This window comes from Phascolarctos cinereus, unplaced genomic scaffold (genome assembly GCF_003287225.1).
Source record: "Phascolarctos cinereus isolate Bilbo 61053 unplaced genomic scaffold, phaCin_HiC Scaffold_4;HRSCAF=312, whole genome shotgun sequence".
NCBI classification, from domain to species: Eukaryota; Metazoa; Chordata; class Mammalia; order Diprotodontia; family Phascolarctidae; genus Phascolarctos; species Phascolarctos cinereus.
The window spans coordinates 5,905,166-5,916,098 of NW_027555847.1; the positions used below are offsets into that span (position 1 = coordinate 5,905,166).

Genomic DNA, 10,933 nt, shown 5'->3' on the forward strand with positions numbered 1-10,933 from the left:
GCTGCAGACAGCCAGCGCAGCGCAGCGCAGAGCAGTCCCCCGGGACCGGACCGCCGCCGGGACCGACTGACGGACAGGCTGGCGGAAATGGCAGCGGGGTCCCAGGGCTGGGGCCGGCTGGTTCCATCCCCTCCAGGAGTCGGAAGCCCACAGAGCGCCTGGGGCGGGGGCGGGGGCGGGGACGGGGGCGGTGCTGCCCTTTCCTTACCTGGGGAAGCTTGGCCTGGCCACAAAGCATGCTCCCGCCCTAGAGCGCACGGCGGCCCTCCGGGGGACCCTGTATGGAGGCGGCGGCCACCGCCACTGCCTCGGTCACTGCGATCCCACTGCCTCCGCGCCCGCTCTCTCTGGGCGGCGGCCACGGCCACGCAGGAGTGAGTGCGAGTGTGTGCGCGGCTGTGTGCGCGCGGGCGTGTGTGTGAGTGTGTGTGTGCGCGCGTGTGAGTGTGAGCGGGCGAGTGTGCGCGCCCGTGTGGCAAGCAAAGGGGCCGCCGTCCCCGATGCAATGGCTCTGAGCCCCTGCCGGGATGGGACTGGGGCTGCCGCGGCGCCTTCCTCGGCTCGCCTGGCTTGGCTCCGCTCGGCTCTACCCTCCTCTTTTTCCTCCTCCTCCTCTCCCTCCTCTTTTTCCTCCTCCTCCTTCCCCTTCTCTTCGCCCCTCCCTGCTTATGCCTCTACGGCCACCGGGCTTAGGCTCCGGGTCCGGGTCCGGGACAGCTGGGACCAACCAGCAGTGAGGCCGCGCTCCCTGATTGGTGCAGCTCCGCCTTCGCCCCGCCCCCGCCCCCTCCCGGGCCCTGCCACCCCCAGTCGCTGCCTGCGCCCATCCCGCGCCTAGCTTGCGCTAGCCAATGCTGGCACCACAGCCCACCCCCGGGTGCTGCGGGCCCAGATACGTACCCGAGGGGCACACATCACATCCTTCCCTTCTTCCCTCCCTCCCTCCATCCACCCGTCCATCTATCCATTCCTCCATCTGTCCATCCGTCCCCACCCACAGAATACACAGGGTGCCTGGTCCCAGGTTATGTCTCATCCATTATCATACTTTCAGGCACCTGGCCCCAAGGCTCGACAGACAGCCACTTCCACTCAGACAAAAGATGCACCAGGGAAGATGGCCCAGTCTTACCCTGGACAGGGGCCAAGGGGCCTCCTCTGGGGATGCCAGGAGATTCCCCCCAGTGCCTTGGACACCTGCAGACTTTGCCTCCTACTTGGGGAGGGAGGGCTTGGCAAATGTAATATCCAGAGCATCATAGACTTTTAGAGCTTTAGGGACTTAGAGACCATCCATTCTACCCACTTCAGGAAGGGAAACTGAGGCCCAGAAAGGAGAAATGATGGGGCCAAAATTCTACCCCATGTGATCAATAGAAAGAGAGCTGGGATTTGCTGAGTGCTTGACACCATTTGAACTGAACAACAACCTTGGGACTTTAGTACAGTAGTATTGTCACCACTAGTTTACAGATGAGGAAACTGAGGCCCAGAAAGCAGAAGCAACTTGGAGGGAAGGTTTGGAGTGGCTGCTTGAGACACTTGGGGGTGGGATTTGGGGCATCTCCTCACCCATCGAACCTCAGTTTCCTCCTCTGCAAAAGCAGAAAAGTGGCCTTTGAAGTCCCTTTCCAGATGAAAATCTAAGCTGTTCTGAACCCTGGTCTCTCATGACCACAATTCTAAAACCCTTCTCTGCTACCCATAGTGTCTAATCTCTTGTCTTTGTAGCTTCATTGCCAAGGACAGAATTTCACGTCTGATAAATGTTGAGTAAACAATGAGATCTCCAAGCACTGAGTTATCTTTTAGCTCTTTTCCAGCCCTGAGGTTCTATGGTTTTATGTTCAAGACCACAGAGAAGAGCACCTCCTTCCAGTCTCCCAAGCAGCAGCATCCTCTCTGTAACTCCTCATTCAGACACTAGGACGCTTCTTTCCTTCACACACACCAAATCTTTACACAGACAAAATAGAGATTTGAGCTGACCCCTTAACACTCCTTCTCCCAACTTGAGGCTGTGAGCAATGCAGGCAAGCAAGTGAACTTTCTGCCCCTCTCCCCCTGAATGGAATGCTTTGGTTCAGCAGTGCTCCTTCCATCTTTGTCCCTTCCTTGAAACTCCTGACCCTATTAGTTAATATCCCTACCAGGTTAAGAGAACTGTCCCAAAGTGAGAGTCCAGGAGGGTGTGAACAGTGGAGAAAGCCCTGGGTTAGTAACCAGGAGACCCAAGGTCAAGTCCTAGGTCAGGCTCCCGAGCTGTGCTGTCCCCTCCTTTGGTAGTAGGTCTGACCCTGATTTCCTCTCCAGTAAAATGGAAATGATGATACTGGGAGCACCTTGCTCAGAAAGCTGGCTGTGCGGCTTGAAGGAGATGACGGGTGGAGAACACTTTGCACAGTGTAAAGCACGCCAGGGAAAGGTCAGTTATTGTCACCATCCTCATCGTTAAAAGACTGATTGGCCATCGGACAGCAATCTCCTGTCACAAGAAGTCATTGATCTATTGCCTCCCAACTTTGGCATTCTTTGTTCTATGCTTGGCATGAGTGGCTTGAGCGATGGCGAGAGCAGTGGCCCATGCCTCTTTGTGGAGACCCTAGGTTGAGTGCAAGATGCACAGGAGGCTCCTGGGTGGTTGGGGGATGAGCACACATTTTCTCTAGCATCCACTTGGATCCCATACTCAGGGGCTGGGAACATCTCAATTGGGGGAATCTGGGTACTTGAAGTCAACATTGAATCCTGCATGAAAAAAAAAACTCTCCCCAAAGAGTTTGCCAAGGGGCAAAATGAATCTACTCCATTCCCCAAAAGTTTCCACAAAGGCAAGTTTCAGACTCACGCGAACAGCTTTGGGAGTTAAGTTGGACTTAAAAGCTTCAGTAGCTTTGTGATCAGGGGTGCAGATTACACCCCAATTCTACTTACCCATCCTTGGGATTCTTGCTCCCGTTTGTCCAAAGTCCTTCCACTTAACCTGGATTCTCTGGGTTCAGTACAACTGCAGAGCTGAACTCTGGCTTCTTCTCATCCTCCATGCATGAGCAGGTCAGCTCCTTTCCCAATCATTCTATCTAATCCTTTAAAAAAAATCATTATAAACTCAACAACCCCTCAGTAAGCTTTGACCTTCAAATACACACACACACACACACAAAACCCGTGTAAAACATAAAAAGTTCTATAACATCATAAGCTTCAGTCATTTACATTCTATTTAACAAAAATGTAAAATTGAACTTTCACAAAATAAAAGCAAATTGTCCTCTTTGCCGCACCCTTCCCACCCTCTGGTTTCTGGTTATTTGTCCAATGTTGTTACTGTTGAGATTATTATCATTTATTGAACGGGTTGTTAGGCAGATCTCCTCAGATTGGCCGAGGATCTCATTGAATCATGTTGTGGGTCATCCAGGTCTTAAATTAATACAGAAACAATCAAATCATAATAAGTGGGAACACATGGCATTAGTGCATTGCTGATGATGCCCCCTTTGTTTATTTCCAGATATATAGCCTCAGTCCAGCTCCTGGTGATTCCAATGATCCTCCTCCGACAATCCTGTGTTTCTTTTCACTTGTGATTGATTATTGGTGTAACAATTCTGAGGGATGGTTTATTTTTCCCTGGAGGACTCTCCTCCTTCCCCCTGACAGGAGGCACAAAGGCTCTAAACAGAAGGGAATAAATCCATCAGTAATGTGAAAAGATTCTGCTCTGCATTGCTCTCTAGGCAAACCCTGACTTGCTAAACAGATATATCTCAGAGATTAGTAGAGAGATGAAGAGAGTTGAGCTGTGGTTTCATGCATTCCAGGCTCTGGTATTCTGAGAATCAAAGGAGTCAATGTTTGAATCAGATGCCAGGTGCTTTGAAGGGATTATTTTATTATTAATAATTTGATCTCAGTTCAACTTCAGAAACAGTTATGAAGCGACTGCTATGTGTCTAAAGCATGGAACTGGGCGTTGATGATATAGAAATGAATGATAGTTGAGTCCCTACATCTGAGGGACTGCCATTCTCTTGGGATGTGGGCTATGACATAAAGGAAGGCGAGCACAGTAAGATATGGGATTGGGACAGATCACAGCCCTAACAACGTGAACTCCACCCTTACAGAGGAAAGTGACTGATCATTCAATCAAGGGCCTGCTAGACACCAAGCACTGTGCTAGGTGTTTGGGGGTAAGACTGACAAATACTGTGTCTGTGATCTCATTAATTCTGGCTGACACCTTAGGCTAAAGGCTTGACAGTCTTGGATTGCTGCTAAGGGTGAGGAGACTTGCCCAGGGTCACACAGCCATGATGTGTCAGAAGCTTGAGGCCAGCTTTCTATTATCCACTAAATCCCACTGCTGGTGTTTGCTTCTGGGGATACAAAGACTAATTAAAAGACTCCTTGCCCTCAAGGAACATCCATTCTACCAGGAAAGATGACATATGTATAGACATACATACATACATCACGCAGGCAATAAGTAGCAAAGGTGACGTTTGAACCTAGGTGTTCTGAAAGGCCCAGCATTCTTTGAACTATGCTCTGCTGTCTCGCCTTTTGTCCAACTCTTAGTCTAAACACTCTGGCTCTGGGGTTAGAGGACTTGGGTCCCAACCTCTGATGCTTACTACCTACGTGACCTTTGGTGAGTCAAAAGCTCCTTGGGCCTCAGTTTCCTTATCTGTAAAATGAAGGGGTCATGGGGGCAGCTAGGTGGTGCAAGGGATAGTGCTCTTGCTCTGGAGTCAGGAGGACCCGAGTTCAAATCTGGCCTCAGACCAAACACTTGACACTTACTAGCTGTGTGACCCTGGGCAAGTCACTCAGCCCCAGTTGACAAAAAAAAAAATGAAGGGGTCAGGTTAGGAGGCCTCTGCAATCCTTTCTGGCTTTAAGTAGTAGGCTTTTTGAGCTTCCTCTTGTGCTCGGTTGACTCTGAAGCCAGTTAAAAGATGGATGAATTAAATTCACTGACTGTTATTAAGACCCTAGTCTGTACTAGGTAAGAGGTAGCATCATAGTCAAGTAGACTTTGGTGTCAGTCCTGTGCTGGTAAAAAAAAGAAATGCCAGCTGTATCCCCACTGGGAGGTGAGCTCTATTCTCAAGGACCCAAACAACCTGCCACGACTCAGATCCTAAGGACATGCTCCTTTTTAGGATTCACTGTGGAGGTCTCTACACTGGCAGCTTCCCAGGCCAATGCAACATCACGCCTGAAATCCCCACAGCCCTTGAGTCCCTTTCCCCATCTCCAAATATGCTTGCCATACAGAAAAACCAGTTTACTCACTTCATCAGTGCAACTGATAACTAATTGTTGGTTTGTTTTTAACATCATAACGCAACCTTCTATGTGCAAGTTGCTGTAATAAGCAATGGGGATACAAAGAAAGGCAGAAACACAAATGGTCCTTGCCCTCAACACATGAGTGGTGGAATAACACATGGACAAATAGGTTTGTGCCAAATACTTTCAGAGCAGAAGAACCAGAACCTTGGAAAGGAAGGCTGGAGCATTGGGAAAGCCTCTTGCTGAAGCTGCCGTTAAAACCGAGCCAGGGACATCAAGAGACAGAGAGAAGGAAGTAGAGTATTTCAGGCATGGGAATCTCCAGTGAAAAGCCACAGAAATGGGAGATGACTTGTCACATGTCAAACACAGCAAGAAGGGCAATGTCACTGGATCATAGAGTGTGGGGAGGAATATGATGTGAGAATCCTGGAATGCTGGAAAGAGCCTCAGATGCCAAACAGAGGGCTCAACTTTTGTCCCTGTTGGTAGGAGGGAGCCACCACAATTTATCCAGCATGGAGGTGATCTGGTCAGATGTGTGCTTTGGGAAGAGCACTTTGGCAGCTGAGTGAAGGATGGACTGGAGAAGAGAGAGGTTTGAGGCTAGGAGACCAATTGGAAATTATTCCAATGGTCCGATGAGTGACAATAAGGTGATGTCTGTGTGAGTGAAGAGATACATGAGTGACTAAGAGTGAGGGGTCAAGGAAGATGCCAAGCAGAGCCCCAGAGAGGACAGAATGTCTAGGAGGCGATGGTGATCAGCACCAGCAAAGGTCGACAAGACGTTAAGAAGAATAAGGAATGTTAAAAGGCCATCAGCATAGTCAATTAAAAGCTCATTCATGATTTGGAAAGAAAAGTTTCAGTTGAATGATGAGCTTGGAAACTTCACTACAGACAGAGGGGTTAGAAGAGAGTGAGAAGAGAAAGACAGAATGGAGGCATTGGGTATGAACAACCTTTTCAAGGAGTTTAGCAAAGAAGGGAAGGAGAGAAATGGCACAGTACCTAGTGGGGATGGTAGGATGAAGGGACTTAGTGAGCATTTAACAAATGAGGATGGGGAGACAGGGATATGTTTGGAGCAAGGAAGGAATTAATACACAGCATTTTAGAAATGGTTTGGTCGCTTACATTAGCTGTTGATGGTATGGAATATGGTGTTTATCCCCTTTTTACAGATGTGGAAACTGATGCTTAATGTGCAATAGGTTCAGAAGGCAATTCCAAAGATATTTTGAGCATTGACAAAGCCCTATAACAATATTTTCCCCCAGAAGAAGGAACCAAAAACCTAAGTCAGAGTCTCAGTCTTGCCATATAACTGTGACTAAGTCACATTCTCCGACTCCTTAGTTTCCTCATCTTCCAAATGGAGATAATCCCTGCAGGTCCTACCTTACATGGTTATTTTGAGCAATGTGCATTGTAATACTTCAAGGGGGAGGGTTTCATGACCTCCAAGATACCTGTAACTTTTCCCCAAAACCTCTCCAACCTAAACACCCCAGGAAAATGAATTGTGTAGCAGATATAGTGTCCCTAAATCTGAACCAACAAGATAAGAAGGTAGAAGCACCACACAAAGACAAAATAAAATCTCACAATATAGCAGAAGAAAATCATCATGCCTAGAGTTCCCACTCAGCATCCCCACTCCCAGATCCATGTAACATCCTGGAAGCTGGCAGTAGTAGCAACATCCTAAGCTTGTGCTTCACAGTCCAGTTTTGAGGGACCACAACCTGATTCCTTATGGTAGTGATTCAGTCTGAACCCCTGAATCCCCTCCCATCCCCACCAACAAAAGACATAGATTCTGCCTGGTCATATGAAGGTGAGATTATGAGGCAACTTGAAGAAGAGGATAGAAGCTGGCTAGAGGGGAAAATACTTCCGTGGCTAAGGGAGAAGAGCCTACAACCATAGCTGGAGTCAGTTCTTTCTCCACAGAGTTTACCTAGAAATGGACCCAGATTGAGTCCATATAGCCTACAAGGTGAGGAGGCTGAGAACACCAACCTCAGGGGTCTATATAGCAATGGAAAGGTTAGAAACCCAGGAATGAGGAGGATTGAGGAGGGAAAGCAGAGACAAACTACCTAGAATCCAAGATAAAGACTGAAAGACCACAAATCAAGTGGAGAAAACTAGAGTGTAAAGTGAAGTCACAAAAAGATAAACCCAGAAAGATACTCATAAAGAAAAAAAAGACAAAATGAAAATTCAAAGAGAGAGGAATAGCCATTATACTATGAATGATAATATAACAAAATTCCCCAATTAGAAAAAAAAAAGAATCCATGGAATTTCCCAAAATCATGGAACAATAGTAGAAAACTCCAGGATTGTTCAAAATAGAAGAAAAGATGATATTCAAAACAAAGTTTTGTCAGAAATCAGAACTCTCAATGCATAATTGAATACAAAACAGGCTAGAAAAAAATAGAAAACATGACAGAGAATCTTTCCAGAGTAGAGACTCTGAAAAAAGAGAATGACAGATTTGGGATACAAAAATGGAAAACAATTTGCTGAAGGAAGTAAAAAGTGAGCAACTTTAAATAAACACATGAAATCTAGGCAACCAAAAGAAGGAAACATAAAGACAGGATGCACAGAGCTAACTAAAAAAAAAATCATCATTTTCTAGAGGAGCAAAATACGTTTAAAAATACTTGAATTTCAAATTGCAAGAAAGAATATAAGAAAAGGGGTCAGAACTTTTGTATACAGAAAACAAAATCCTGTTCACTTTTATCCACACATCACTGCTAAGAATAATCATGCACATGATTGTCCAGAGCATGTAGTAGTTAAATTTCATAATTTTTATACAAAGCAACACATTGTACAAACATTAGGGGGAAAAAATCTTCAAGTATTAAGACATGCTAATTGATATAAACCAAGATTACTTCATAGACATGAGAAATTGGAGAAAAGAAGGGAATATGATATTCTAAAAAGCAAAGGAAGTCAGTCTGACACCCCAAATAACATATCATATAAAGCTGTGGCTAAGAGTAAAGGAAAATAGATGAACCTTCAACAAAAGAAAACAATTTGAGTCACTCTTGTAACAACATATAAAAATAGCATGTCTCTCATAAAATAAGTAAATAAACCAGACTATTGGACTTACAAACACTCAAAACAAGAAAATACAAGGAAAATAAGCCAAATTATCAAGAAAAGTATAGTTAATTTGTATGCTTTATAGACCATTTTTTGAAAACAAAAGAAAATTCAAACTGAGAGACAAAAGAATGAGACTTTTCAACTATACCAAGCTGCCTGTCTCTCTAAGATCACATATTAACAAAAATATGAAACAGAATAATTGATGAACTAAGTATGAAGTTTCTTTAAAAAGTATTTGCCAATAGCAGATCCAAATTAATTACAAAAGAGGAAATAATCATAACAGCTACAACAATAATGACACTAATAGCTTACATTTTTATAGCACATTAAAGTTTTTGGCATTTTACAGATATTATCTCATTTCTTCTTTACAACAATCTGAGAGGTAGATATTATTATTATCCCACTTTTACAGATGGAGAAACAGAGGCAAACAGGGTTTGCCCAGGGTCACACAGCTAGTAAGTGTCTGAGGTTGGATTTGATCTCAGGTATTCCTGACTCCAAGTCCAGTGCTCTCTACTACCAAGAAATATACTTAGGAAATTATAAATGACTAACTGTTGACCAAATGGTGAGAAGCCTCCCTGATTGGTTGTGTAGCCAGAACTGAGAGTACATTGGAAAAACACTAGTTGACCACAGCCTCATCCCTCCCTAGATTCAACTTCTTCCAGTCTGGGAGTGTTCTGGTGAAAGACAATGCTGTAAGAGGAGAGGCCTAACCCCAGCTTCTTGGATAAGAACTCACTATTTGACAAAAACTGCTGGGAAAACTGGAAAAGAGTATGGCAGAAACTAGGCATAGACCAACATCTTACACCATGCACCAAAATAAAGTCAAAATGGGTTCACAATTTAGATATAAAGGCTGATACTACAAGCAAACCAGGAGAACAATGAATAGTTTACTTCTCATATTTATGGAGAACAGAAAAATTTATGACCAAACAAGAGATAGAGAACATTATGAAATGCAAAATGATGATTTTGATTACATTAAATTGAAAAGGTTTGGCACAAACAAAGCCAATGCAACCAAGATTAGGAGGGAAGCAGAAAAATGGGAAACAATTTTTACAACCAGTGTCTCTGATAAGGGCCTCATTTCTAAAATATATAGAGAACTAAGTCAAATTTATAAGAATACAATTCATTCCTCGATTGATAAATAGTCAGAGGATATGAACAGGCAGTTTTCAGATGAAGAAATTAAAGCCTTCTATAGTCATTTGAAAAAATGCTCTAAATCACTATTGATTACAGAAATGCAAATCAAAACAACTCTGAGGTATCACATCACACCTATCAGTTTGGCCAATATGACAAAACAGGAAAATGATAAATGTTGGAGAAGATGTGGGAAAATTGCAACACTAATGCATTGTTGGTGGAGTTGTGAATTGATCCAACCATTTTGGAGAGCAATTTAGAACTATGGCCAAAGGGCTATAAAAATGTGCATACCCTTTGACCCAGCAATAGCACTTCTGGGACTGTGTCCTAAAGAGATCATACAAATAGGAAAAGGACCCACATGTACAACAATATTTATAGCAGCTCTTTTTGTGGTGGCAATGAATTGGAAATGGAAGGGATGCCCCATGAATTGGGGAATGGCTGAACAAGTTGCGGTATATGAATGTAATGGTATACTATTGTGCTATAAGAAATGATAAGCAAGCTGACCAGAAAAACTTGGAAAGATTTGTATGAACTGATGCTGAGTAAAGTGAGAAGAACCAGGAGAACATTGTACACAGTAACAGCCACGTTGTGCAATGACTAACACTGATAGACTTAGCCCTTCTTACTAATGCAAGGATCTAAGGCATTTCCAAAAACCCCATGATGGAAAATCCTATCCATATCCAAAGAAAGAACTATGGAGTTTGAATGCAGATCGACACATACCATTTGCTATTTTTTTCTTCTTTTGGTTTTTCCTATTTGTTCTAATTTTTCTTTACAACATGACTAATGTGAAAATATGTTTAATAGGATGTATGTGTATAGCCCATATCAGATTGCACACCATCTTTGGGAGGGAGGGGGAGAAAATTTAAAACTCAAAAGGTTATGGAAGTGAATGTTGAAAACTAAAAATAAATTAATATTAAAAAAAGAGGAGAGGCCTAAGATCTTCCCTACTCAAAGCTCACTTATGGCCCATTGGTCATGGAGCTTTGGCTCTTTCTGAAATGAAAGAATTTTTGGTGAAAGAAAGGGCTACAACCTTGTGGGTTTAGAAAGATTAGGTGAGAGGACCACCAGCAGATCCAGAAGCCGAGTCCTTGTTGGGGTTTGCAGCAAGTAGGCACAGTTTAGAAGCTCTGAGATTGGTAGATAATGCATTTATTAAGCACTTACTACATCCCAGAGGAGTGAGAAGGTACTTTGGGACATAGACAGTGGTAGCTGAGATGAGAGCTTGTCCAGAAGGGATGCTGGATGCAAGCTTGGGAGACCAATGCTA

The 10,933-nt window shown here is 44.2% G+C and overlaps 1 protein-coding gene across 1 annotated transcript in view; it reads right to left on the reverse strand.

The window, feature by feature from the left end:
* The window catches only part of HECW1 (HECT, C2 and WW domain containing E3 ubiquitin protein ligase 1), a 317,358-nt gene extending 316,757 nt beyond the window's left edge, over nt 1–601 (reverse strand). Inside the window, exon 1 of the mRNA XM_078152039.1 lies at nt 209–601. The gene's annotated coding sequence lies outside the window, so the exon portion shown is untranslated. The remainder of the gene's footprint in view (nt 1–208) is intronic.
* Between the last annotated feature and the right edge of the window lie 10,332 nt (nt 602–10,933).